Here is a 27312-nt window from a genome sequence, read left to right as displayed (position 1 = left end):
TGTCCATCTTTGAGACAACAAACTGTGAGCGATCTTTTGGAGGACGACATGTCAATGGATATGTAAACCCTGGAAAACGTGTGTACACACAGGCTGAACTTCACTTTTAGGAATCGTTTCATTTGCAAAAAGAATCAGTTCAAATAGATGTACTCATCAGAGAATTTACACAGCACTGTTTACATTGGTGGGAAGAAAAGCTGAAGTGGAATCATACCCACGGATAGAGAATTGGTTACATAAGTTATTCTACATCTTTTCATTCCCCACAGGAGAAGGAATTTCTAGATTCACTTGAAAGGAGCCTGTGATTTATGTAGTTGTCACATCCAAGGACTAAATTTCCAGAAACCTTAACTAAAGGAATACTTATACAAGATCACAGGAATGTTTGTACAAGAAGGATGCCAGTCAGACACCCTTTCTGACAGTGGAAAATGGAGAAAACTTAAGTGTCCACCATCAAGACAATGATGCGGTAAATCACGGTGAGCTGTGGCCACTAAAGTTCCGGTGTTTTGGCGTGGTCCAAGGCCTTGTCCACAGTTCTCTCCCACGAAAGGTGTCCTTACACAAGAGACCAAACCTGCACATCAGGAGACCACTCTACTCTATCTGAAAGGACCGGGTGAGTCTGGAAGGAGAGGACGTCTGTGATATATACCTGAGTGAATAAACCGAGCTGCAGAAAACATATAGTATGGCCTTATTTTTCAATAAAGCATATATACACACACATATACATAGATTTCTCATATACGTTTATGTATGTGTATATATATATGACATAGGCATAAAGGTCATGAAATATATACTCCACATTGTCAGCAGTTTTTACTCTCAGGAAAAAAGGGGAAGGGAAGTAGGGGACTTTCGGTACCACAACAGATCTCTTTTCAGAATTTCAGTTAAGTATACTTGGAATTTAAAAGTTTACTTAAGTCCAAAGTAAAATGGACGAGGACTCCACAAGACAGAATGCTATAATGGTCATTAAAAATCATGCCAGCGGAGATAGAATACTGTAAAAAAAATTGTCATAAGCTGAATGGAAAATGGAGGTCTCCACACAGCAAACAGGCACACAGTGCTTGCTGGTTTTTATGACAGAGGTAATACACACTGATGAAAAGAACAGAAAATAGATTTTAAAGTGTTAATTATTATCTCTGAATACTGGGAACAGGATAGACCCTTTTGACCCTTTTTTCAGAATTTTATATTAAATACACATTATTTTTCATCTGAAAAATGCATTTTTAGATGTCTAGTAACACACATTGGAAAAAATACATGAGTACTTACAGAAATAAATAACTAGGAGACACCGAAGCACCGTCACACAGTGCAGAATGGGTGATCCTGAATAACACCGCGCAGTTACATAAGGACTCAAAAATTGAAAGCACCCGCTGTAACAGGGCGCGTCCCCCTTCCATTTGTCTGTTGTGTCTTCAGGGCTGAGGCAGTTCTGAGCACGGCCAGTGTCAGTGCTGGTGTCTGGATGGATGCCACTGGAGGTGAAGGCACCTGCAAGCCGAGAGGAAGAACAGAAATCATCCTCTGCTTTTTCTGTCTTGTTTCTTTTCTCTTTTAAAGAGAGGCGGAAATAAGATAAACTGAATCTTCCCTACTGAAATTTCAGTATTGAAACAGTTTTTATATTGTTCACAACTTATATTCTGCCTATAACTGTCTTTTCAACAAAGCATTATATTTATTAAATGTTAATTAACTCAGTTAATTAACTACCTGTTGAAACCTATTAAAGAACATGAAATGCACTACGTGAAAGCACCACACCTGCAGTGACTAGCACAGCTGTTTTGACGGCAGTGCAGTCAGCCCCACCATCACGTGGCCCTGAGCTCCTGATGCTGGGAAGAGAGCACGCTGCTTCCTCAGGCGGAGAGAAATGGTAAAAGTATTTTCTGAAATCTACAGCACTGACAAAACATAACTGCTTAATCCCAGGCTCCTTTGAGGCTGTCATTTTCCGTTTCTGGCCAACACCCGTCAATGAGCAGAACCACCCCATTCCCGAGTCATGGGACTCACGTGGGCAGCAGTTTTGGAGAAATTTCCAGGTATAGAATGTAAACCAACTATACATAAAACTCTGAAAAAGAAAAGATGCAATAATCTGATTTTGGAAGACACTCAATATATTCTCCTAAGCCTTAGTAGTTGGAAAGTCTGGGCTTCTCCTAAGCCACTTATTTATTTCACAGACAGTAAGCATCTCCCACAAACCCTGTTTCCCTGTGTCTGCTGGGAGCCTCAGGCATATTGATGCTGTCTATCTTATAAGGCACAAGGCAGAGGCGTGTGTCTCACGCCTGCAAATCTCACACAGGCTCAACTGCAAGCCTCACTGTCTGAAATTGGCCCCATTTTCTCACCTGTTTATTTGGTATCTGTTCTTCTGTAAGCTGCCTGAAATGCTTCTTGGAACAAGTCAGAAGAATGAGTGGGTAGAGAAATGGACAGATGGACAGGTGAGAGATGGGCAGACAAACAGGGAGACTCCAAGAGAAGGGGAGCAAACAAAATTTCCTATGCACAACCCTCTTCTAGTCAGGGAAGAAAACCACCACAAAGAAGTGTGAAGAGGCAGGTGGCTTAGGACTGTTTCCTGGATTCCATGAAATGTCACACCAAGAGATGAGAGGGGAGAAGTATAAATAATAAAAGATAAAAAGCATGCATGTTTGAAAAATATATCTACATTATGTACTTTCTAAAGAATAGATTCAAATCAGCAAAGCCCAATAACCCAATTCTTGGGTATTTACAGAAGTGAGAATCCCATCTCCAATCCACAAGGCATCCCTTCGGAGCACTGAGAGTCTACACGGTGTGGTCATAAATGCATCACCGCAAAAGCTGTGCTATCCTGCACTTACGAGGAACGAGCATGTGTGCTCGGGCTGCCCACTCACGTCATTTACACCCCACAGCACCTCTACGGGGTAGGGATGCCTAGCGAACCCCATCTCTGCAGGACAGAAAACAAGTCCAAGAGAGGCTAAGCCGATCTACCATTTCTCCATCTCACAGGACTTGTCACTCCAGAGCAGGAATCGAACTCAGACCCACGTTTGTAACCACAGTACTACCGTAATTTATGTGCTTTTTGTGTGTATAATACATTTGTTTCTGGCATGAAAGGATATTTAATAAATGATCGGTTGTCTTGTCTATCTCATTAGCTCACAATCTTTATATTTTTGAATTGTACCCTTCCCCTGGAGAAATGAACGGAAAGAGCGGTGGTCAGAATGAGGTGGGGCTCCATTCTTTATCTGTTACCTCATCTCATCCAAGTCCCCAACCAGGGAGAAGGAGCAAAGGTTTTCTTCATTTTTAATGAGAGGGCTCCAGTGATGGTGACTTACTCAACTCCAAAACCGAGTCTGGGGGAAGGGCACATGCAGCAACGAGAGCAGTATCACCTGTAGGAAGGCGAAAAGAGCTCAGGGGATGGCTCAATGGGTCAGCCTGATTTCATTTCAATCGATAATACAATAACACACTCTAAAATATCTAGCATGCAATGGATTTGCTCTTTCTTGACATCTAGCAAGTTTCCACAGCCCACATGTAACATTATCATGAACTAGTGAAAGGATGAGTCCACAGACAAGAAAAATCAATGCCACAGGCAGGCTGAAACCCAGGCTGGAAGAAAGGAAGGGAAAGGGCATAGTTAAGAAGAGAGGAAAGTCTGGGAAAAAGACATCATCACAAGGACTCTCAAGCATCATCCAGCAATCATATAATCATTCTTTCAAGAGAGAGTTACTTAGGTCCTATTTTGTGCGAGATTTTACAAAGGGCAAAGAGAGACCGCAGCGTCCATGGTGGCAGCAAGTTGCGGGGCTATAATACAATTCTAATCCTGGTACCTTGCACACTTGTCCTCAGTATAAAGGCAAAAAATAAATAAAATAATACTATGTAAACCATACACATTGCTGAAAAAAATTAAAGAATACCTAAATACCTGGAAAGACACACCACGCAGATTCCTGGATCAGATGACAGCATTCTTGGGATGGCAGTGCTCTCCAGAGCGATGCATACATACAACGTGGTCTCGATCACAAGCCCAGCGGGCTCTTCTGCAGTAACTGACTAGCTGCTGCTACAATTCATATGGGAATTCGAGGGTCTCAGTAACCAAAACGTACTTGAAAGAGAAGTACAACGTGAGAGGACTTGTAATTCTCAATTTCAAACCTTACATCTGTATCTCCAAGTGAGATTAGAGGCCATTTTTAAGTTATTATTTTGTTTATCCTTATTTTCTAAATTCTGTACAACAAATATACCTGTTAGAATAAGAAAAATAAAAAGTAAGTTATCTTTTAAAACATGAACACCGATTCATTCATTGGGAAAAAATTATTTTAACTCTAAAGAAGTAAACAAATATCTAGTGAAAAAGGACTACTTAAAAACAAGTGTGCATTTACAATTTTCATAAATTGAAAACTGAAAAGCACAAACACATCAAGTTTCTAGGGAGACTGGTGAAACATATTAACAATTATTTTAAAAATTCTTATTGAAAAATGAAAACTCAAGAAAGGGAAATTCGTGATTTACAGCCAACTGCAAACACATGGAAAGCAAAGGCCTAGAAATCACAGTTCCTTTAACTCTGCTACTAACGGAATAGGAGAGGAAATTCCTCACTGAGGGGACAGTGGAATCCCATCCATAACATAGAATACACAGTACAAACTGCAGTAATATCGGGAGTGAATAACTTAGAAGAATTCTGAAGTTATAACATTGCTGAAAAACTATAAAAAACACTGACAGGCAGATTAAAACACACAGTCATATATATTATATAGAAACATATGTAGTCTGCTCCCATGTTGCATAGAAATACAAACATATTTGTTCATTTATGGGCACTTATGACTTTATCCCTGGTAGAATATTTCAACTAAATCAAATAATCAATATAACACTCCTCTTGTCAAATCTACTTGATAAGTGACTCTGCTATGTAACCATAAAGTGTCTAAGATAGATCTAAAATTAGTGAAAAAGAGCTTTGTATGGCTTCTTGAATTCTTCTCAAATTTCCAAGCTTAATTTTAAAATAGATCTGAGCAGTATTTCTATATTATCTTTTCCCTTGTGAAATGAACAACACAGTCTGTTGTCAAAATTCTGTGCTTACAAATATTCACGAGCACAGTATCCTCACAAAACTGCTGGACAGCAAAGCACTATCCAGACACTGTGACCAAATAAATGAAACACAAGGAAGACAGTGACCCTATTCTGGAGGGCTTATAGTCTGTGTCAACACTAGGGTTTTTACTTGATTGGTTTGATTGGGTAGCAAAATAAAATCAATCAAGTACTTTCTTCTTTGAGCGTTCTGTAAGTCATGACTGTTTTTAGTGTCATGAGCAGGAAAGACTTAAGCATGACTTGATTAGGTCAACTAGCAACAATCATCACTGGAGAGTGAGTAATATAGAAGTTAACTGATAGCAATGCTTCTGCCTACATGAGCCCTATAATAAATCTACACTGACATCCGAAAGGAAAATAAGGAGATGAGGTCCCTAATGAGAAAACAAACTAACAAGAAATCAAAAAAGGAAAGATGTTTTCATTAATGATTCCAGGCAGTAGTGGAGCATGTTGGTGAAGATCACATATTCTGGGGAAAAACATGAGGGGTCTGAACTCCCACAGCACTGGGTAGCTGTGACACTGATATTTCAGTGAAATTTTCTGCACCTCAGTCTCCTATCCAAAGACGGGGGAAAACAACCGCACCCATCTCCTAGACTGTTTCTACAAATTTAGATATTTTATACATAAAAGCTTAAATAAAATACTTCAGATTTAAAATAATACCCCAAAACACATGGAACAAAGAAAACAGAGATAAATTGGAGTTCATCAAAATTTAAAACTTTGCTTCAAAGGGCACCATTCAGAAAGTGAAAAAACAACACACTAGAGAAAATTTTTTCAAATCATTTATCTCATAAGGAATTTGTATCTCCAAATGAAGAAAAAAACCCCCTACAACTCAACAATAAAAAGGCAACTCAATTAAAAAATTAATAAATGTTCTGAAAAGGTATTTTTCAAGAAAAACATAGAAATGTCCAATAAGCACAATGAAATGATGTTCAATAGCATTAGCTGTAAGGAAAATCAAGTCAAAACCACTAGGAGAAGCCACTTCACACTCACAACAATAGGTTATAATAAAAAAAATGGTAACAAGCACTAATGAGGACACAGAGGAAGTGGAGCGCACAGCCCTTGCTGGTTAGGACGTAACACAGCTTGGCCACTTTGGAAAACAGCCTGGCAGGGCCTCAGAGAGTTGAACATTTCGTTTCTGACTTACCCAGCAATTCTGCTCTCTGGGCACACACGAAAGAGAAGTGAAAACAGATATCCACATAAAAAATCCCACATGAGTGTCCACGGCGACATTACTCATCACAGCCAAAAAGCAGAAACAACCCAAATGCCTATCACCTGGTGAATGGGTAAACAGACGGGCCCAGCCATACAGTGGAAAGTTATTCAGCAATAGCAAAGAATAGAATAGTGACTCAGGCCACAACATGGACAAACATTGAAAACGTTACTCAGTGTGAAAGTAGTCGGTCACAATAGACGGTTCCACTTACATGAAGTGACTCGATTTACATTAAATGTCCAGCACAGGCAAATCCACAGAGAGAAAAGTGGCTCCTTGGGGCTGGGGGAGGATGGGGAAGATGGGAATGTCTGCTTATGCATACGGGGCATCCTGTTGGGGGGATGAAAATGTTCTAAGATTGAATGGGATGCACATTTCTGGGCATAGAGTAAAAACCGATGTACATTTTAATGGGTGAATTGTATTAAAACTGTTAGGAACAAAAGCATCTCGGGGCAGTACCTTCCAGAGTAAATGCAAATTGCTAACTTTTATTAGAGGAAAAAGAAACTGCCCTCAGCATGAAAGCAGGAGATCAGCAAATGTGAGTTAACCGAAATTGGACAAGAGCATTTCACTTGAAACAGTTGCTGAGTGTACACGAAATATTCAGAAATAGGAGAATCACCTTGACATCACGAAGAAGCATTCTGCTTCAAATGCAGATCAAGGATTCGGCAAGCCCTGCTGCCAGAAATGAGCAGAGAAGAATCCTGATTCATAAAACTAGCACCAGAGCCAACAAGGAAATGGTGGTGAGGAAAGCAGGCGGCGAATATCTGGAAGAGTTTGCTACAAATATTTTCTCCACCGAAAATTTAAAAATAAAGTGAAAGTGATGAAATGCTGTGTTGACATCACATGAATGGGCTTCCTTCGGTGCTCGACTGTTCTGTAACCCAGATTGATAGACTCAGGAGAATCAGCATGGCTCCTGGGGGTCCCCAAAGGACTGCCCACCAGCACGCTGACCACCATCACATCTGCCAGGGTTGAATTGCAGGGAAGAGACCAAGTTCTGAAAGGTACCGGAAATGTTGACAAGGGAAGAAAAGGATGAGTTTAGTCCTGGGACAGAGGCAGTGTGAGCAGAGGCCAGAAGGCTGCAGGTGAACTGCAGTAGACCTGGGGCAGGAAGGGATCACGGGGGAGCATATCTCAATTCTCTTCTGTCTCTGCCTCCGGTAGGAGAGATAAAGCCTGCATCCTTCTCACCTGGAACTGTGGGTTCTGGCTGGCAGAAGTCTTACCGACACGGAATGATTATTCAAGACTCTGTGGAAAAAGTCAAGAAATCGAGAGGGAGTAGGGAGCCATCTCCATGAGCCTCTCAAATGTTCCCATATTTATTGTGTATAATCAAAGGAAAAATTCATTAACAGTTGTGAGATAGTAAGGAGGAAATTCGGGAAAGACAGGATGAGGCAGAGATTGTAGAATATACAATGAGTACAAAGGATTAGTGTATGTTTAGGGAAGTCATGGGGTGAGGGGAACAAGATACACTTTTAGATATGTTCATTACAAAGCACACCACCAGACCAGCCAGGTCTTTGTTTTGGGGATAATAGACTAACAACACACAAGCCCAGCGTTTATAGCTGAGGGTCTCGGTCCTTGCTTTGCAACCAGCAGAGTGCTACCTAAAACCTCAACTACACAAGCAAAGCATTGTCTCTGATTTTAAGGAAAGGAGACTGGAGTGAAGATGCACAGGAACTTGCTTGCAAAGCAGTACCAAAGCATATTTTTTCTTCTTAAAGTTCAGAGGCGACTGTGCTGTGTTATAATTTGTTAACCCAATCATGGGCTCCCACATGGAACCATTATGGAGGACACCCTAGGATGACTAATCCTGGATGTGGGTCTCTTCCTGCCATCTTCAGCCACTCTAGCAGGGTCTACGCACATCCGAGAATAACGATCCTACGGAACCACCCACTCTCTTAACTCCTGATGCTTGAAACTTAATTTTAGCTCTACACAACTTTCCGTAGAAAAGTTTCAGAAATAAAAGATATAATATTCCTTTTATATCTCATCATATTACTGATTTTTCTGATTGCTCTCTGCTGCTTCTACTTGGTAAAGCACCTCATTCTGCAGCTGAATTCAGTAATTTCCGTTGTGCATTTCTAGCCAGTTTGGGCTCGCTAAATTCTATTGGTCAAATATCGATATACTTAATTGATTTCTTTGTTCATCAATTTCAGCCAGGAGGAGAGGGAGTGTCACTCTTTTCCTCAGCCCACCCTCAACTCTTTTCCCATCAACTCAGGCCTCCTGAAAACAAAACAAAGTATTTTTTCCCTTCTACTCTTTCTACAAACACAACAGGAAACATCAGTCTGGAGAAAGTATTCAACACAAATTTTAAAACAAAAATCTATATACCTGAAGCAACTCCATCTCCGAATCATGATACACAATGACATGAGAGTAATTGTGTCAGGCACAAAGCATGAGGGAGCCTGACTACCTGATTTCTATTCTTCAAAGGAAGGAAGATTTTCGTATTTTTTATTATCATTCTTGGTCATTGTTTCTGATTATGCCAAAAAATAGTTTATGAAATAATTATGCACTGCAATAACAGATTTTTAATGTATCAATTTTAGAAGGCATTCAGAGGGGATAGGAAAACCCACCTCTGTAAAAAATGTAAAATTTCTTCCCCTGTTAAGAACACGTATACAAAATGCAACAGAGAATTCAAATTCTTGTGGAGAGGAGCAAAACCACAGAATCAAAGCAAAGTCATTACAATGAGTCAATTTAAATTTCACTGGACAAACATGCTCAATGCATACAAATAATTTTAAAGGCACACTGCAAACCATTCACTTAATGATCTGCAGGCTAGAGGAAGAATTTCCCTCTTGAACAGACAACAGAAATCAGTAGGTTGTCCCACCAAACCAGGAGCAGAGAACAATCAGGTTTTTAACAGTTTTGATAAATCAGCATGTTCTAAAGATCAAAATCCAGAAGTTTTAAACATTCATTCAAACCACAATGAAACAAGCACTTAAAGAAAAAAAAAACACAAAGAATCTAAGCACAGAGGTCATTTAGATAGATCAATGAGAATTTCTTGTACCGCTGGAAGAAAGAACAGGCTATAACCTTTTACTTGAAAAATAAAACTTCTTTTAAAGATAAATGCTAAAACATATTTCATCTTTCATGTTGCCTTAAAAAATCTGAGGTACTTGTATCTGATCAGAAAAGCAATTCTGAGTAATATTATGTTACAATTCAGTGCCAGTTTGCTCTAGAAGAAAAGAGAAAAGTTACTATTTCTCATTCTGATCAGTTTAAAGAACCTCCCTGTCTCTATATCCTCCCATTTCCTAAGCTCAACCTCCCTAACCCTTCTGAAACAAGTATGAGAAAGTCTTATTCCCAACATGCCAAATGACAAAAGAATATCAATTTATTTATGCAAATATATGCCTACACCTTGAAATGGAGGAGAAAGTTATCAGAAGTCTATATGGAACTTCTTTCTATCTTCCTGATATCACACACACAAACGTTCACACAGACACAGACACATACCCCCTGGATTACTGAGCACTTCACAAGCTTAGTACTTACAACTTGTAGAAGATAACTTTGTAGTTAATTTAAAATACAAAACTTTCAGCTTTTGAAAGTCTTCATCATCTGCTAAACCATCCAAATATCAAAGAGACCCAATTAGCCTTCTCTGTAGAATGTAATTTCCCTTGATGGCAAAACAGACCCTAAGAAGTACTGGATCAAAGATTCATGTTTATCACTACCTATGATCGTTTTTAAGCACATTAACAGATTCAGAAATGTATGTCTCATCAACATTTATTCCTATTGAAATAGCATACGTGTTCAATTGTCTATACAGTGACTAGGTCCCATGATGGTGTTTAAGAGCTATTTTGTGTATAGCAATATTTATATTCAAGTGCAGAAAAGGAGGGTGTGTTTTACTCAGTTGTAGAGCACCTGCATAGCATGCACAATGTCCTGGCTTCAGTCCCCAGTACCTCCAAAAAAATAAATAAACTAAGTGCATATTTAAAAATAAGAATAGTGCAGCCACTATGGAAGACAGTGTGGAGATTCCTCAAAAGACTAGGAATAGACTTACCATATGACCCAGGAATCCCACTCCTGGGCTTGTACCCAGAAGGAAAACTACTTCAGGATGACACCTGCACCCCAATGTTCATAGCAGCACTATTTACAATAGCCAAAACATGGAAACTACCTAAATGTCCATCAACAGGTGACTGGATAAAGAAGATGTGGTATATTTATACAATGGAATACTTCTCAGCCATAAAAACCGACAACATAATGCCATTTGCAGCAACATGGATGTTCCTAGAGAATGTCATTCTAAGTGAAGTAAGCCAGAAAGAGAAATAAAAATACCATATGAGATCGCTCATATGCGGAATCTGAAAAACAAAAACAAACAAAAACAAAGCATAAATACAGGACAGAAATAGACTCATGGACCGAGAATACAGACTTGTGGTTACCGGGGGGGGGGGGTAGAGGGTGGGAAGGGATAGACTGGGATTTCAAAATTGTAGAATAAATAAACAAGATTACACTGTATAGCACTGGGAAATATACACAAAATGTTATGATAAATCACAGAGAAAAAATGTGACAATGAGTGTGTATATGTCCATGAATGACTGAAAAATTGTGCTGAACACTGGAATTTGACACAGCACTGTAAAATGATTATGAATCAATAAAAAATGTAAAAAAAAGAATAAACACAGGGAAATATACACAAAATGTTATGATAAATCACAGAGAAAAAAATGTGACAATGAGTGTGTATATTTCCATGAATGACTGAAAAATTGTGCTGAACACTGGAATTTGACACAACACTGTAAAATGATTATAAATCAATAAAAAATGTTAAAAAATAAAAATAAAAATAAATAAACAAAGTTGCAAAACAAAAAAATAAGAATAAAGTTATAAAAAAACGCAGACTAAAAACCACTGCAACCTAGGTACTACAATTATACTAAAAAATCAAGTGTTTCTATCAAATATTCACTATATGCCAATCACGGAGACAACCACAAGTCACCCCTGAAGCTTCACGTGTGATTCTCAACAACCCTACTAAGTAGACACGGATGAGAAACCCGGCTCTGCGGATGAGGAGACGGAGCTCAGAGGAGCCGGGGACGCGGACCCTCCTACTCCGTGTGACACCGCGTCAGCCCAGGGCAAGCGCTGACAGTGCTGCACTGAGGGGACACCCAGCTGCATGGACCCTTGGGGTACTGGGGAGTCCCAGAAAACACTAAAAATTTTTCAGTGAAAAACCAGCTCAAATATATTACACTGTGCCGCATCCCTTAAACAGGGAACGTGAACGAGACCTTTTTGATGCGTCCATGTTCTTTCTGCCATCATCAGTTACTTGCCCTCACTGCGTCACCAGTGATGATCTGGACCCCATATGAAGTGCACTCAGATGGCAGAGCTTTTAATGCTGTTTTATGAAGTTTGTAAGACTCTGTCTATGCCTCACACTGGTGGTCATCCATCACTTCTCACCAGTGTGGACGTACCACCTGAAATCATTCCTTTCTGCTTTTTAAAATCCCTTCATCTACTCCAGACTTTTCAATAGCAAAGAAGCAGCTAAACCACAGACAGTGGACAGCTTTTCACCAAATGGACTCGAACAGCCCATCTGACTACCTGGAAGCCCTTTTCTTCTATTAAACCCACTTCCAGGTACTTCATCATTTTCTGATTGGTTAACTGGGCCTCTGACTGGCCTACTCAGAGAGCTCCCAACCTCACATCCAGGGGTGGGAGAGGACCCTGCTGTTGGGGGAAATCAGTGAGGAAGGTGGACATCCTTCAGCCACGTCTGCATGGGTAGAAGTGCCACAGCGTGCTCAGAAATTATACCGTCATCACCCCTGGGCTCCCATGGACTGGTTTCACATTAACCAAAGTCATGAGACACTGATGCAAGAAAACCAGAAACTTAGCTTATTAATGTAACAGAAGACGTGAATCTATGAACCAGACTGAAATATCAGAGTTCAACCATGAGTACATTTTCTCCTCCACGGCCCAATCACGGGCAGGCAGTCACATGGCAAGCATGGACAGAAACGGAGCAGGAAGGGTTTCTAGATTAACTCAATGAACTAAATTTCTATTATACGAACAGATCTACTGCCCAGAAGACAATTAACGCCAATCACGGTGCACTCTCCGTGGACAGCGGCAAGACATGACTATGAGCACCCATGTAACTCTCCTTTCCCTGTCCTTTATAGGCTAACTGATGCACAGAGGTACAAAGATTCAGGGATGCTGATAACGCTAAACACAAAAAGCCCATCTCTGGGAGCCTCAAAACCAGACAGCCAGGGTTTAAATACCAGCTCTGCCAATTACTAGTTCTGTGATTTTGCCAACTTAATTACCCTCTGTGTGCCTCAATTTCCACACTGTAAAACTGGGATAACAATCAAACCTTCCTTACTCGCTTGTAGAGAAGATTGAAGGATTCATTTCTGTAAAATGCTCAGAAAAGAATGTAGCACATTTTGGGTGTTCAACAAATGTCAACTTAATATTAAAGTGATTTACAAGTCTCCCCTCTAATCATCTTATGTGTTTTCTGGCTAGCCTAAGTCCCAAAGAACATCCTTATTTCTCCTTTTATAAACAATTGGGGAGTACCCTTATGTTCCACCCCACCACCTGTTTAAACTGAGGGAGGGGATGCCTCCTAACCACTCTTTTGGGCCATGGAGAGTGCTTCTCCCTTCACACCCCTGGCCCCTGGCCCACAGCTAGCACTCATCACACTAACAGAGTGAGGTGTGAGTCCGGGGAGACAAGCGGGGCATGTGAAACCCTTCCTTTCACTCCAGTGTTGGTCACCATTGGGAAGCACCTGGGATGCTCAGCTCCATGGCAGGAAAGCCCTGTGCATGAAGGGGCAGGTCCTCTCAAGGGAAGGCTCGCTGTGGCCCAGAGCTACATGGGACAGGGTGAGTCTGTATTTCTGGGACACAGTATCATGACACGCATTTTCCCACAGCCTTGAAGTTCATGAAGAACGTGGCTTCATCAGTAACAAAGAAGACATTTATCGCCTGTCTACTCTTTTGTGTCATCTCTCAGTTGGCTGCTGGAGACAACATGTGTATAAGTATTGGATCTCCTTAAGCCCCAAAATATATGAAGCAACAAATAATTCTGTGGCTTAACATTGGTTCAGGGCGACTGTGTAACTGTCCTGACTCTGCTGATGCTAAATTATGGGTATAGGAACTATGGAACCTCCTCAAATATCTTTCATCATAAAAACAGCTCTTCTTATTTTCCTGTTTCTTAGTAATTGCCAAAGACTCCCAAATGATGGCTTCACACAAAACAGCAGCTAAAGTTTAAGAGCCCTCTTGACATACTCACTGTGGTAAACACTGCACATAATTTCTAATTCTCACAATTCTACAATTCATATATGAATGTCCCCATCTCACAGACGAGGGAAAAACTCAAAACGAACTGTCTCAGGCTCACGTGGCTCAGTGGCAGCACGTGCAACCAAACCCAAGTCAAAAAACTACACCCCTTCGTATATGTACCAAATCTCCTACCACCAATTAACACACAGCGGCGGGGTCAAAACTCAGGGAACTCAATACACTTTTCACCTTTAAGGTCGTCCAGATGCCGCTTCTAGCTGTTTTATAAAATCCCGGCTCACTGGTTTCTAACACTAGAAGAAAAGCCCGATTTTCCCATTGCTTGCACAGCAAGTCTGAAATGTTCACAGTGAGATGACAGAATAAATCTAAAATATAAGCAGAATAACTTTTCCAGGTAGACACACATAAAAGACATTGGGCTCTTCTGAAGCATTAAGTAAAGAAATCAAAATAAAATAAAGTTATTTAAGCCTTCTTTTACAAACAGGAATGTTAAGACTGTAAGAAGGTGCAACAGTGCCACCTATGGCTAAAATGACCTTCCAGGTTGCCGGGAAAGATGCAACACAAAAATTGCCTGTAGGATCAGAAAGGAGAATCAGATAACTAAAAGCTTATGTAGCATATACTGCACTTTGATTCGGGGGAAGGGAGGGATATTCAGTATTTAATTTGATACTGCTAATACTCCTGAATATAAACAGAAGACATAGGCTCATGGAAACTCATCTTAGAAGAGGAAAGAATCCAGTTCAGCCACTTCATTTTACAGGAGGGGAAACTGAGACATGGAATGTGTCCTCCTTGCAATCGGCAGCAAAGGCATCCTAGGCCTCATGTCTTGCACTGTAGCAAAAACCAACAGATCTGTACTACGCCTATGTTCATAAAAGTCACGTTTGTATTTTTCCAACAGTAGGTTATCTAATATCTTGCAAAATACTTCTCAAATATCCAGGATATCATACAAGTTTGTCGACATACAAAAATATTTATTTACATAATAAAACAGCATGAGCTTTATTCTCTCTATTAAAAAAGTAATGTGTCAAATCAATGTTTTGATATTTTAAACCTGTTAAGAGTGTAGAAAAAAATCAAAATTTTCTTTAATCACAAAAGAGAGGAGCTTATTCCCTGAAAATGATCAATGCGGATTCTACTAAACTTATTTGATCTGGTCAGAATCCCACGAATTTAAATATCTGAGTGGATGGTTACACGGCAACATAAATTCTGATTTGTAACAATACATATTCTGTGTAAATAATCTTCAAGGTCATCTGATTAAGGCAATTTAACTAGTCTCTGTCTCACTAGAATGATACAGATTTCATTAAAACTTCATACTACACCAAAAAAAAAATGAATCCTTGTTACTTTAAACCATATTCAAATATATCATACATATACTTATTAAATATGCATCAGAAATAAGCGACACTCTTTAGTATTCAGAGTTGATCAATCTAAAATATCTGTCATTGTGACAGCACTTTTATTAAGCACCTCTTGTGTTCTTTGTATACAAGGCGTCTAACTCTCACAGTCAGACAAATTAAACAATATTACTAAAATTTCACAAATGAGGAAATGTACTTAAGCCATGAAAACAACTTACATATTCATCAACAGGAAAGAAAAGAGTAAAGACTTTACTTACAATATTCACTGACAATCTTTTCTTCCATATTAAGACTACATAAAACCAATTCAGTCTTTTTAAGTATTTCTGTCAATAAGGGCCACTAGAGAAAAACAAGTAACATCAATAGCAGTGGTTGGACTTTCAGAGCCCACTTCTCTTTTGCACTATAATTATTTTTAATGTTATGTTTTTACTGCTTACAGAGCACTAAAATATAAAATTAACTTTTTAAGTAATTACCTGAGAATTATAAATTTGTGAAAATAAACAATTGTAATTTCTGCCACTCTGTCTCACCTTCTCAATGGTGTCTCTCCTTTGAAGGCATCATCAAGCTGAGATCACTAAACTCGGCCATTTATGGAGTCACAGGTGTTTGGGTAACCACTTAACGGGAGGCTGATTAGAGGAGCAATTAAGAAAGCATCCTGTGCAGCCTGGGTTCCAGCACCGAGCTAGCCACAGCCTGCTGCGTGTAATTTGGGACAAGCTGCTCCATCTCTCAATCCCTCAGCTGCAAAAAAGGAGACACTGATACCTACAATCAAACACCTGCTATGAACTAAAACATGAGGAAAGCATTTTAGCCTTAGGTAGGTGTCCACTCACAGCGAGTTTGGTCATTATGATGATGAGGATGACTGTTAATAAATTAAGCTAGACCACAAAGGAGAAATCACCTTAAAGGAGAAACATTTTAAGTCAATGAGCATTTCTTTTTGGATGGAATGCACAATATTCTATTGATTTTTTTAATAAACCAAATTTTGTCCATTAATTATAGATTTACAGGTTCATGGACAAGTCTCCAGAAAAAGAATTAGAGGCCTCTAAACTCCGTAAATTAAGAAAGTAAATTAAAAAAAAATCAGGGAGGAGGTTATACCTCATGTGGGAGAGTATGTGCTTAGCATGCATGAGGCACTCAGTTCAGTCCCCAGTAACTCCATTTAAAAACTTTGTTTTTAAAGAAATGGGGAATTAAAGCAAAAAGATGGAGGAATACAGACTTTTTTAGAGACTCATCTCAGATTTAAGATGGGGAAGATACCATCTATTTCTCAGAGGAAATTTTGAAGACTATGTAAACTGGATCTGAGATATCTAGTTCTTTAACATTATTCATGAATTCATATTACCAAGTCATAAACTACCTGATAATCAACAGTGGTGATACTGATCATAACAGCTGCCATCACGGATCGAGCTCCGGCTAGGACTGCTCTGTTCTGACATCTCTGCCCCTGAGGCCTCACCAGACTGACAGCACTAAACTAGGTCATTCATGAGCACCTCGTGTAAGTCCTCCATTTGTGCTTCTGACTCTCCCCTCACCAGCTCCTCTGAGGGAAGCACTGTTATCATCTTACCCACTCACAGATAAGGCGACTGAGGCACAGAGGCTAATCCCGTTCCAGGTCACATTGGCATTAAAGGACGTCTGTATTTCTGCTGTTTTGCTTTTGACAAAGGAATCTGAGATATCAATTCAAGGCAGACTGTTAAATAATCAAGTCTGTCAGGTCTTCACCTCAAAGAGCAGATACTATAAATTCCTGATGTAGGATGAGGCTGCCGCCACAAACTGACTCAGCTTGAAATTAATATCCAAGATGAAGCAGCGGATACACGTAAATATTCACGATTGTCAAGTCTGCTCATGGGTCTGGGCCCTTCACTGCCTGAACGGGGGTGAAATCCCCACCCGTGTCTGGGAGAGATGCACGGTGCTTCCCGGGCTCAAACAGGCTTCACGGGCTATTTCCTCCCACAGACTGGCCTCAACGATTAAAAGCTCTCAAGGTTTTTACACCATGCAAAACAAAAAGACATTTCTGCAGATGGAGCACTTTCTTAGGCTTAAATCTTTTTTTGCCTACACTCACCCAGGGGGAAAAAAGAAACATGACTCTGCAAAGTCTCTGATCCTCACCACTCACAGGAGTAGAACAGCCACAGCAGAAGATGGCTCTTCACATTGCAGGATGAGAACAAAATAAAGATGCCCCAACAACAGGCACTCCCAGACACAGCGCTCAGCAGTCTTCTGCACAATCACGGTTGTGTAGCACCCATCACCTTCTATTTCCAGAACACTTCATCACCCCTAAAGAATCCGCCTATCACTAGCAGTCACTCCCTAATCCCCCTCCAACCAGCCCCTTCCAGCCATCACCTGCTCTCTGTCTCTGCATGTGCCTTTTCTGGGCATTTCAGATCACTGAAATCAACAATATTTGACCGTTTGTGTCTGCTTCCTTTCAATTAACAAGCTGTTATCAAGGCTTGTATATTTTGAAGTGGTATCAGCATCTCTTTCTTTTTTTTTTTTTTGAAAACGTTAAAGATTATTAGAAGGTGGTAAGCACTATCAAAAAGAGTAGAATGGAGCATAAGTGATTGGGTTTCAAAGGGAAAAGTGTGGGTTGAACAGTCAGGGTGGACTTCCAAAAACAGGTGGCCTTTTTCATTTTCCTCTTTTTTTTTTTTCTTTTTTATTCACTCTTACGTGTGAATAATCTTCCACTACATGGAGATACTACATTCTGTTCATCCATTCAGCAGCTATTTATGGACGAGTTCCAGAAAAATGAGTGTAAGAGTTGACTAGCATGGATGGCATTTAAGCAAAGGGCAAAATGTGCTTTCAAAAAAAAGCCAACAAACAGAGGCACAAGGAAATTCAGTGCGTTTCTGAGCAAAGTGCTTGCTTGCTTCGGCAGGACTACCGTGCAGGACTGTGGCGGATATTGGCAGGAGTCACCGTGTGGGAGAAACATGAGAAGACTCCCCACTGCAAGTAGCTCAGACAATTCTCCTCCCTCATCCTGTATTGTTAGAGCAATGTTTCTAGGTTACTCTTATTTCAAGTAATAGCACTTTAACTGCACATCTGATCATCTCCATCAGACCACCTTTCCTCCAAGCAACAGAAAAGCATTCAATGACCTGAGCAGCTCCAGGACATAATGGTGATGGATTAGGGAGTCCTGCAGCATTCCAGCCTGCAGGCACAAACCCCACATGTGCCCTGGTGATGTCCAGAAAATAAAATGCATGGAAATATCTCACTGTTTTTACACGACATCTGCCCTCAATTTGCCCCTAAATCATGCTCGCAAAGCACTAATCAACCCTCTCAATACAAAAATAAAAAAGCTAAGAAGGCAAATTTAGGCTCTTTCATTGAAAACCAGCAACCATCACTGCCAGTATCTGAGCTGGAATGCTCCTGACTTTGAAAACCACTGCGCAGTTACTTTTCAAGCGTAAAACTCATATATGTATTCCATGTAGATGATATTGCAGTAGGATTTTTCTTTTCAAAATTTCCAGTTGCAACATTAGCACAAGAAAGTTTATGTATAGGCTTTAAAAAAATCAATTATCCTCCACTTTCTTAATTTTGAACTAATTATTATTTTATAAATGTGGCTATGCTGCGTATTATAAACCGTTTGATTTCTGAAAACAAGACCTTTATGACCTCACTATTTCAGAGAAAACTTTAACGATTCTTTGAGAGGTGGGGCCTGGGGCGCCCACTATCAGCTCTTTAAATACTGACAAGGATGTGCTATTAAGTAATGCAAAGGCTCTAACTCCACATTAGCTCAGAAAGCAAAGAAACTTAACCAAAGACTTCCTTAAATATTTTATATATTTCTATTCTTTTGAATATTAAAGTTCTTAAATGATATGATTTTTTTGAAAAAGACAACAGCTGTATTAAATTTCCTCTCACCAAGAAAGCAATCTTTATGAAGTAAAAAACCCCTATGGAAATCGAAATGACAGGACGTTTCTAGCTAAGTGAACATCCAGATCTGAACACAAACCTAAATCCTATCAGATCTCACTCGAAGGAGCTCTACAAAGTCCTGGGCAACCCTGGAAATTAGCTCTTTTGTTCCAAATGTTGGCTGAGCTAAGATCATCACACTAGGCAGGGAAGGAGAGAAGAGGAAAATCCACCTGGCGGCCTCCATCAGTTTTCTTCCAGCCACAAAATGCCTCTAGGTCGGCCCGCTAACAAGTCCCCCAATAAGGAAAGCCGGCATCCACACTGCCCCTGCCATCCCCAAGTAGCCCCGATGCCCATATCCCAGCCTGTGAATGGTCTTCTAATGATCCCCCAGTTGGTGGCACCCACCCCCTCTTCCCCGCTATACAAACACAGAGAGCCACGGCAGCCTTCCCAAATCACAAATTTGATTACATCAACCCCCACTTCAAACCCTTTAGAGGCTCCCTGTTAGAGTTCTAGCCCCACCCCAGACCCTGCTCGCCCATCCTCACCTAAGTACACAGGTCCCCAGTGACCACAGGGGCCCCTGACCTGCTCCTACTTCCCACTTGCTCCAGTCTCATTTTGACTGTTTCCCAAGGAAGCCTTCCCTTCCTCCAACCTCCACAAATTGTTCCTCTCTTCCTAGAACATTCTAGGCTAAGTCAACTTCTGACAATGCTAAGCTCTCAAGAAGCAAATACATTTTGCTTACTAAAGTGGCTACACGCTCTCTCCCCTAGACTCACAGAAGTGCACGTGTAATGTATAAATGAATGACCGGTTGGGTCTCAAAGGGACAGACATAACTGCTCTCGCCCGTCCCGATCCTTCGGTCTGTAGAATATCAGAAGCAATACCAGAAGTACCTTTCCTGAGGGTCACTTCTGTTGACACCCTTCACTGCCTACTGTGTCAGTTCTAGTAAAGCTCAACTTCTTCCAAAGCCCTACATCCCGGACTCTCTCCAGTGTCCTCCCCAGCAGGGGCTCCCTCCACCCTGGACCGCACAGGGCACTCTCCACGGGTCCCCACGCCAAAAGCCTCCAGGCCTCTGCCCGGGCTGCACCTGCGATCTGAGACACATTCTTGACTCCTTCTCCTGGCTGACTCTTACTCTGTCCTCACAACTGAATGTAGAGCCCATTTCTTCCAGGAATTCCTCTCCGATAATGTCCTTTAGGTCTTGTCTGGTCTCTATCTATAGCAGCAGTATATGGTGACCAACTGGGTGTTTGCCCGCTCCTTTGAGACCACGAACACTTGGGAACCAGGTGGGAAGGAGTGAGAGATTACAAGACGGTTGAGGGAAGCAAAAAGCAGAAATCACAGTCCAAGTCCCAAATTCAAGGATACTTTCTCAGAAAAAAGTATAAACTATTTCACACATGTGCAATTTGGCTACTATTTTTGTGGCTTGGGGACAGCAAGAACTTGGTGTTCTAGTCCAAAACCTAGGTTACATGCAAAGAAATGTATATATTCATATCCAAAGGAAACCAGAGCTGCTCAACAACAGTTTGCAGTTAGAACTGAAAGGAACTTTGATAAAGGCAATCTCTCTCTCTCTCTCTTCTTTCTTTTCTGGCATCATATAATTTTAGAAGTATTTGCGTGACTAACAGATGGCTAAAGCCTGTGATTCTGCACTGGAGTGTTTGGGGCTGAGGAAGACCAGATTAGATTCACTCTGTAAATGCAATCACACCAACACACTGATAGGTGCCGTGGTGGTGAAACTGATGTTCCAAAGCAGGCAACCTTATTCGGTAAGAGAACTCTAAATAGAAAGGAAGAAATGCAATGTCCTATACTGAATTTCATTTGCAATATGGGCCATTAACTGATAGTATATCTTGACTAATGAAACCCAAAAATAAATTGTCAATGTCAGTTTTCTTCATCTGACCATTTTATGCTAACATCGGATATTAAATCCTCACTCCATACGGAAGCTCAGGCCTATGCTGCAGCACAGTTACACCCCGTGGAAGAAAGCCGACCAAGGGAGAATTGGAGAGTTTCCCTTTAGAAGCTGCGAAGTGTGGTTTTACACCTGTATATCATTTGCAACCACATCATCGACAATGGAGTTAGACGTTACCTCTGTGGGGCGAAAAGCACTGCATGCTTCAGAACAATCAAAGAACGCTGAGCTTTGTGAAACAGTCCTGAGGCACTTAAATCATACTTTTTCTGAAAGGCTCCAAATCTGACCCACTTCACCATTCCAGGTATAACAGGGAAGTACTGGAAACAGTAGAGAGAACATGCCCTTGAAGTCTGACAAGGCTCTGCTTGAATCCTGCTACAGCATTTATCAACCGCTAAACAAACCAATTCCTTAACCCCTCTGAGAAGGCTTCCCAATCCCCAAAAGGGGGCTGTCAGCGCCCACCTGGGAGTCATGGATGTGAATGAAACACGCAAGTAGGGCGGCCGACTGCTACCTGACACGGGGCCTGGCTAGTTTCCCTCCGCTGCCCTTCTGCCCCTTTAAACTTGCACTGATCCCCCTGGTAAGGATCAAGTCCCCGGAACAGACTGCCCGTATCTTCGGTGTATCCCTGAATACATGACTTACACTTAGGAGGCCAGAAAAACAACTGCCTCCTCCCAAGTCACTAACAATATTCTTAAGAGTCTGGGTATTTTTAACTCTATTTTTCAGGGAGACTATTCCAGAACTTTCCAAGCACCATTCTCCAGGTTGGCTTCCCTCCCAGTGCCCATCCTTCTTACCTCAGATCCTCTGTCTGACTGCCTCCTGTTCATGGGAAAGCGAGTCCGGTAGGGTGGGGACTCCCTAGGCCTCCCTCCCTCCCTCACAGGTGACTGTGAATACCTTCTCCCCACTCCAACTCCAGCTTCTGAGGATTCTAACCTTCCGTATCCTGCAGCCTCTGCACCTTCCTAAGACGCACACGTGGCCAAGACTCTCCCTTTGGATTTCTTTCTGGCTGGCCCTGCTGAACCCCAGGCCCCTTAAGGATAAATGGGATTGCTCTGAAAATGACAAACGCCGCTGGCTGACACACCAAAGCTGCATGGTCTGGGCTTTCCTCCAACCGAGGCACATCCCTCCCCTCCCTCAGCCTCAGTCTGCAGCTCTCGAGATGATCTAATTCACATGCAAGGCTGTGAACACCAGCTAAGAATGACGACTCCCAACGTGTATCTCTAGTCCAGCTCCTTCACGTGAGCCCCAGTCTCATAGAGCCGAGTGCCTCTTTGAAGTCCTAACTTGGATGAAAAATGGCATCTTAAAAATGCCTCATGTCCACCATTTACTCTGGAATTCGATTCCTGGCAGGTACCTCCCAGACTCCCCATTTTAGTAACAGCCTCAGCACCCACCTAGTTGTCTCAGGTCACATTCAATTTCCACTGTTCCCTCCCCCAGGCCCTGCCCTGGAATCAGTCCTGTTATTTTCGCCAATAAGCTGATCTCAAGTGTGGTTTTGCAGGGACCATGGCCGGAAACACACAAGCTCACAGCATGGTGCACTAACAGTCCGCCGTAGGGTGCTCCCTGGAGGGGGAGGCATCTCCTGCCGCTGGTCACCTCAGAAGGCACTGGATTCTCACACAGGAGGCCCAGGAGAAGGGACTCAAGATTTTCCCGTGGTCTGAGCTTTGAAGGGCCCGAGGTCTGGGGGAGCTCCTAATTAGCAGACACACTTGCCAGTGAGCAAATGAGGATGGGGGAACCCACGCAAGGCTGTTATCACTCCAACTCCTGGGCTCTTGGGAGCCACGGGAAAGACCTGTGTCCAGTGTACATCCCAGCCATCACAGATCCCAGCCTGCATTTGCCAACCCGGACAGCCTAGACTCCATCTACTTGCGACACTTACTTCTGTTCTGTTCCCCACCCAGAATGTGATGGACTCATTCAGATATTCTGGCCTGTCTCAAGCGAGACAAATTCAGTGAAAAATGAAGTGTCCACATTTGGACCAGAGCATGAAAGGAGAAACAAGGCCTCATGGTCAGCATGATGGTGGTGGCCAAACCCTTCCACCGGGTGAGATGAACCATGGTGAGGGTGAGAATCCAGGGTCCTAGGTCGGCCAAATCATTTTCCTTCACGGTTGTCTGGGGTTTTGGAGAATGACTACCACAAACTAACGACACGGCTGTCAGTGGTGGATGTCAGCTGCAACAGAAACGGATTCAACTCTTTACTGCCAACATGGGTTAAAAGTAAAGGCCGGGGCAGGGAGGTCTGCACGGCTGCTGAGGCAAACCACAGACCCAGCTCTGAATGCCCACTGGCTGGAGCAGAGAGGAAGCTACGGCCCTTTTAGCTGTCCCTGTGTCCAACAGATCCAGGTGAGCCAGCTACTTAGGAGAAGGTCATGTTGTCCTGATACCCAGAAAAACCAGCCTCGTAAAGGGAACAAATAGTGTCATGGATTTTAGACCCAATTCTGCCCCTTTATGAAGGCAAAGTAAAGTAAATGGCACGGGGAAGTTGAATGCAAAAAAAAAATTTAAAGAACCAAACGGTGACCGCTTCCTCCAACAGCGTCCCCTGCAGCTGTCACCTCCGTGGCGGCCACTTCCTCACCAGTGACCGCCGGCCATGAAGCGCCGTCACGCACGTCACACAGCGACAGCCAGGAACCGCGTGCCGAGCACGTTTGTGTAAAAGCAGGAATCGAGCAAAATGCTGCAGAGTTTGACCTTACAAGTTTAAATACTCCATGAAAAGAATCCCTGAGCAGCCGACTAAATCAATTCGCATCTCACTTCTTCAAAACAATCAAACAAATTTAATAAGGGTGCATTTGTCACCAAATAAAAGGAGGACCAAACAGGTCCCTCAAAGCAAGGATTTTAACAGGTATCTAACACCAGTGGGTAATGTGCTAACAAAGCAAATATTCCAAAACATTAGAAAATACAAAATGACTAGGATAATACATGGATCAAGACAGATATTAAGATTTTGCTTTTTAAAGTGATGGAGACAGTATGGAGGGCAATCTGGCTATTTCCAATGCAGGGTGTGCACAGCCCACATTTTCAGATGCAACAACATGCTCACTGGGCAGTACAATTGAAAAAGGAATAAAGAAAAAGGAAAAGAGGAACAAGAGAAAATTAGAAACACACAAGAACAAAAATGATTTTGACAGCATGTACAAAAATTTACGTGAGTGTGTGAGGCCAGGGATGAGGGGATGGTGAGACCCACCCTCACCCCCTGCTCCAGGGAAAGCAGGGACCTGAGGGGAGCGGCGCTGCCGGGGGACCCCAACGTGGTCAGCGCCCCTAACCAAAATTCCACCTACAAGCTTCAAGGCAGCTTTTGAGCTACAAATTGTGGTCGCATTTCAGTCTGGACCGTTTTACTCACTTCCACCAAGAGTAGCAGGAGAGAATTAGGCTCTGCTCCTGTACCAAAGAATTGTTTAAATAATTAATGACTGTGGAATACTAAAAGCAACAATGGGGTAAAAGTGACTGGAGGAGAATGTGCTTGACCCGAGCTCACTGGCCGTGTTATCTCACTGACGTTCAGAAGCTGGCTGAGCCCTTATGGTACCAGAACAGACAGACCCAAAAGGAGGGAGGTTTAATGTGCTGCTGTATTTCGATACTGGGAGCCATGCCTGGTACACGAGGTTCTGGGTAAACAATGGGGACAGTGTCAACCACTGTGGGCTAATTACACATCCGGATACTCCGCCAAGTCCCAAGGGCAGACTTCAAAAGACAAAAACAATCTGGCATTCTCTGGTGGGGCTGCAGACTCAGAGACAAGCATTTGTTGAGCAAAAATATCACCAGTGCCTCCTATGACAAAAGAGGAGGCACTGGCGTGGGGGCTGGGGCAGGGCTCAAGGCTTCCACTGCTCACTCACCAGTCTGTCCAGGGTGAGAAGTGGTCCCTGCTTATGTTGCACCGATGCACCTACCTTGACTAATGCCTGGGGCCTCAGCAGGTGTTGACAGGAGAGGTGAACGGAGCCAGACTTGGTGTAGCATGGTGCTGGCAGCTATGCCCTCAGCAGTGCCCAGGCTCCTATACATGCCAGCTCATCTTAAGAAGCAGATGGGGAGTGCGGGCATGTAGATCACAGGGCCCTGAGAGGACAAGTACAGATCATGGCTACAGCATGCCTCCCCCTTCCTTAAGTCATAGAGGTATGTCTGGGAGGAACAGAAAATTCATCCAGAGCCCGCTACATTGTCTCTCGCAGGTGGGACTCGTGTCCCCTGTGCTTCTCACTCACAGGGCTGGTCTAGACATTCTTTTTATCAATTCTCTAGCATCTTCTCCTCCAACTTACCAACAACCAGAGAGTAGGATCTGATCTTAGCTAAGTTCAAGAGTCACAGAGCACTTCCTTCACAGCGGGCCCAGAAACATGTGCCAGGTTCTCCGACCGTCACCTGTGGGAACACCATGAGCCCTCTCCAGACTCAAGGACAGAGGCCGTAGGCCTGGGGAACACAGCTTCCCTCACTCTCCCCAGCAAAGGTTTCCACGTCTCGGAAAAGGCATCTCACCCTCTTCTGCCCGAGGGACAACACAACAGATACACCGGGAAACAGAGCTGAAGTTGGGGGGGTAGGCAGCCCAGAAGAGCTCGTCTGTACTTCCGAGGCAATGTGGGGCCGTTGACTTAATCACAGGGAAAAAGTGAGAATGAACATTTCCCTGCTCTGTCCCATACACCGTGATACGCCTTTCCCTGCATAAGGAGTTCATTCGGAAGTCCCCGGCGGTGTTTCTGATGTCCTAACTTGGCACGGAGGCTGTCGGGCAAGAAGAGAGGGCCTGAGCAGAATAGGTGCTGGGCCTGGGAGGCAGGAGACACCGGCTCCAGCCCCAGCTCAACCAGCTCCTCGTTCCGCCTCTCGGGGTTAAGCATCTCATCTGTAAGCAAAGGGATTGGACTGTCCCAGGACAGGCTGCCCAACAGAAATGAAATGAGAGCCATGTAAATAACGTTTCCCATTTGCCACGTTTAAAATGGTAAACAAAGAAACAAACCAACAAACAAAACACAAATACTAGAAACTGATTTTAAGAACAGATCTTACTTAATCTACTGTATGTAAAATACTATCATTTTGACATGTAAGCAATATAGGAAGTAAAGAGAGAGTTTATATACTTTTACTAGACAAGCCTCAGTGTCTGATGTGCATTTGACCTACAGCACATCTCAGCTCAGTCCAGCCTCCTCCCCAGTGCTCCTAGCATCAGTGGCTTTGACTACTTTATTGGACAGCAACCCCAGGGGTCCCACCATGGTCATGGCTGTAAAGCGGGAGTAAGTGTCCACACTAACCCTAAAAGGATCTCTCTGAAACAAAGGCGGATTCACTTTGAAATGTCTGGAAACCGGCGGGCTGCATCTCCATCCCCCCTTGGCTACAAGACAGACTTCTTCCTTGCTGATCCCTTTCTGGATGTAGGGAAGCAATCCGGCACAAAGCCAGGGTGGACTGGCCTCCAGGTAAACTTACCTGCTGTCTGTGTCCAGTCCCATGAAGTCCTCCTTCTCAAACAGGATGCAGAGGAGGGGAATCTTGTCCCCAGAATTCTTGGGGCCACCATCCAGCCACTTGGACTTGAGCAAGATGAAGAGTGACTCAGTGAAGTCCTCGATCCTCTTCTCCACCACCCTGCAGTCCTCTAAATTTGAAGGCAACGTCGGTGCGCGGCTGCTCGACTTCCTTCACATGCAGTACAAAGACAAAGAGCTGAGAGTCATTATCGAGGTGCCATACAGCTCCTCTGCACGTGGAGCTTCTCCAAGGCCTTGGCAGAGAGACAGTCGGTAATGGTGACAAGGCCCACGACCTTGCAGTGTTTCTGGAAGACGCTCCACCCATTCTCGGGCACATAGCGGTGCCTGTAGTGGATACAGAGTGTCCACTGGGAGCCACA

At 42.7% G+C, this 27312-nt stretch overlaps 1 long non-coding RNA gene across 2 annotated transcripts; it reads right to left on the bottom strand.

Moving 5' to 3' along the window:
* Positions 1-373: 373 nt before the first annotated feature.
* On the bottom strand, positions 374-27155 carry LOC140695010 (uncharacterized). 2 transcript variants are annotated; one of them, XR_012070685.1, is made up of 6 exons: positions 26889-27155; positions 4007-4192; positions 3313-3455; positions 2059-2119; positions 1306-1530; positions 374-634 (listed from the first exon to the last, which is right to left on the bottom strand). It is a non-coding gene; the product is annotated as an uncharacterized lncRNA (long non-coding RNA). The 2 variants fall into 2 exon arrangements; XR_012070686.1 differs by lacking the exon at positions 2059-2119 and having other exon boundaries at positions 411-682.
* Positions 27156-27312: the final 157 nt, after the last annotated feature.

This window comes from Vicugna pacos, unplaced genomic scaffold (assembly GCF_048564905.1).
Source record: "Vicugna pacos unplaced genomic scaffold, VicPac4 scaffold_119, whole genome shotgun sequence".
Lineage (NCBI taxonomy): Eukaryota > Metazoa > Chordata > Mammalia > Artiodactyla > Camelidae > Vicugna > Vicugna pacos.
The sequence above is the reverse complement of the archived record's forward strand: the minus strand, read 5'-3'. Positions and strand labels throughout refer to the sequence as shown.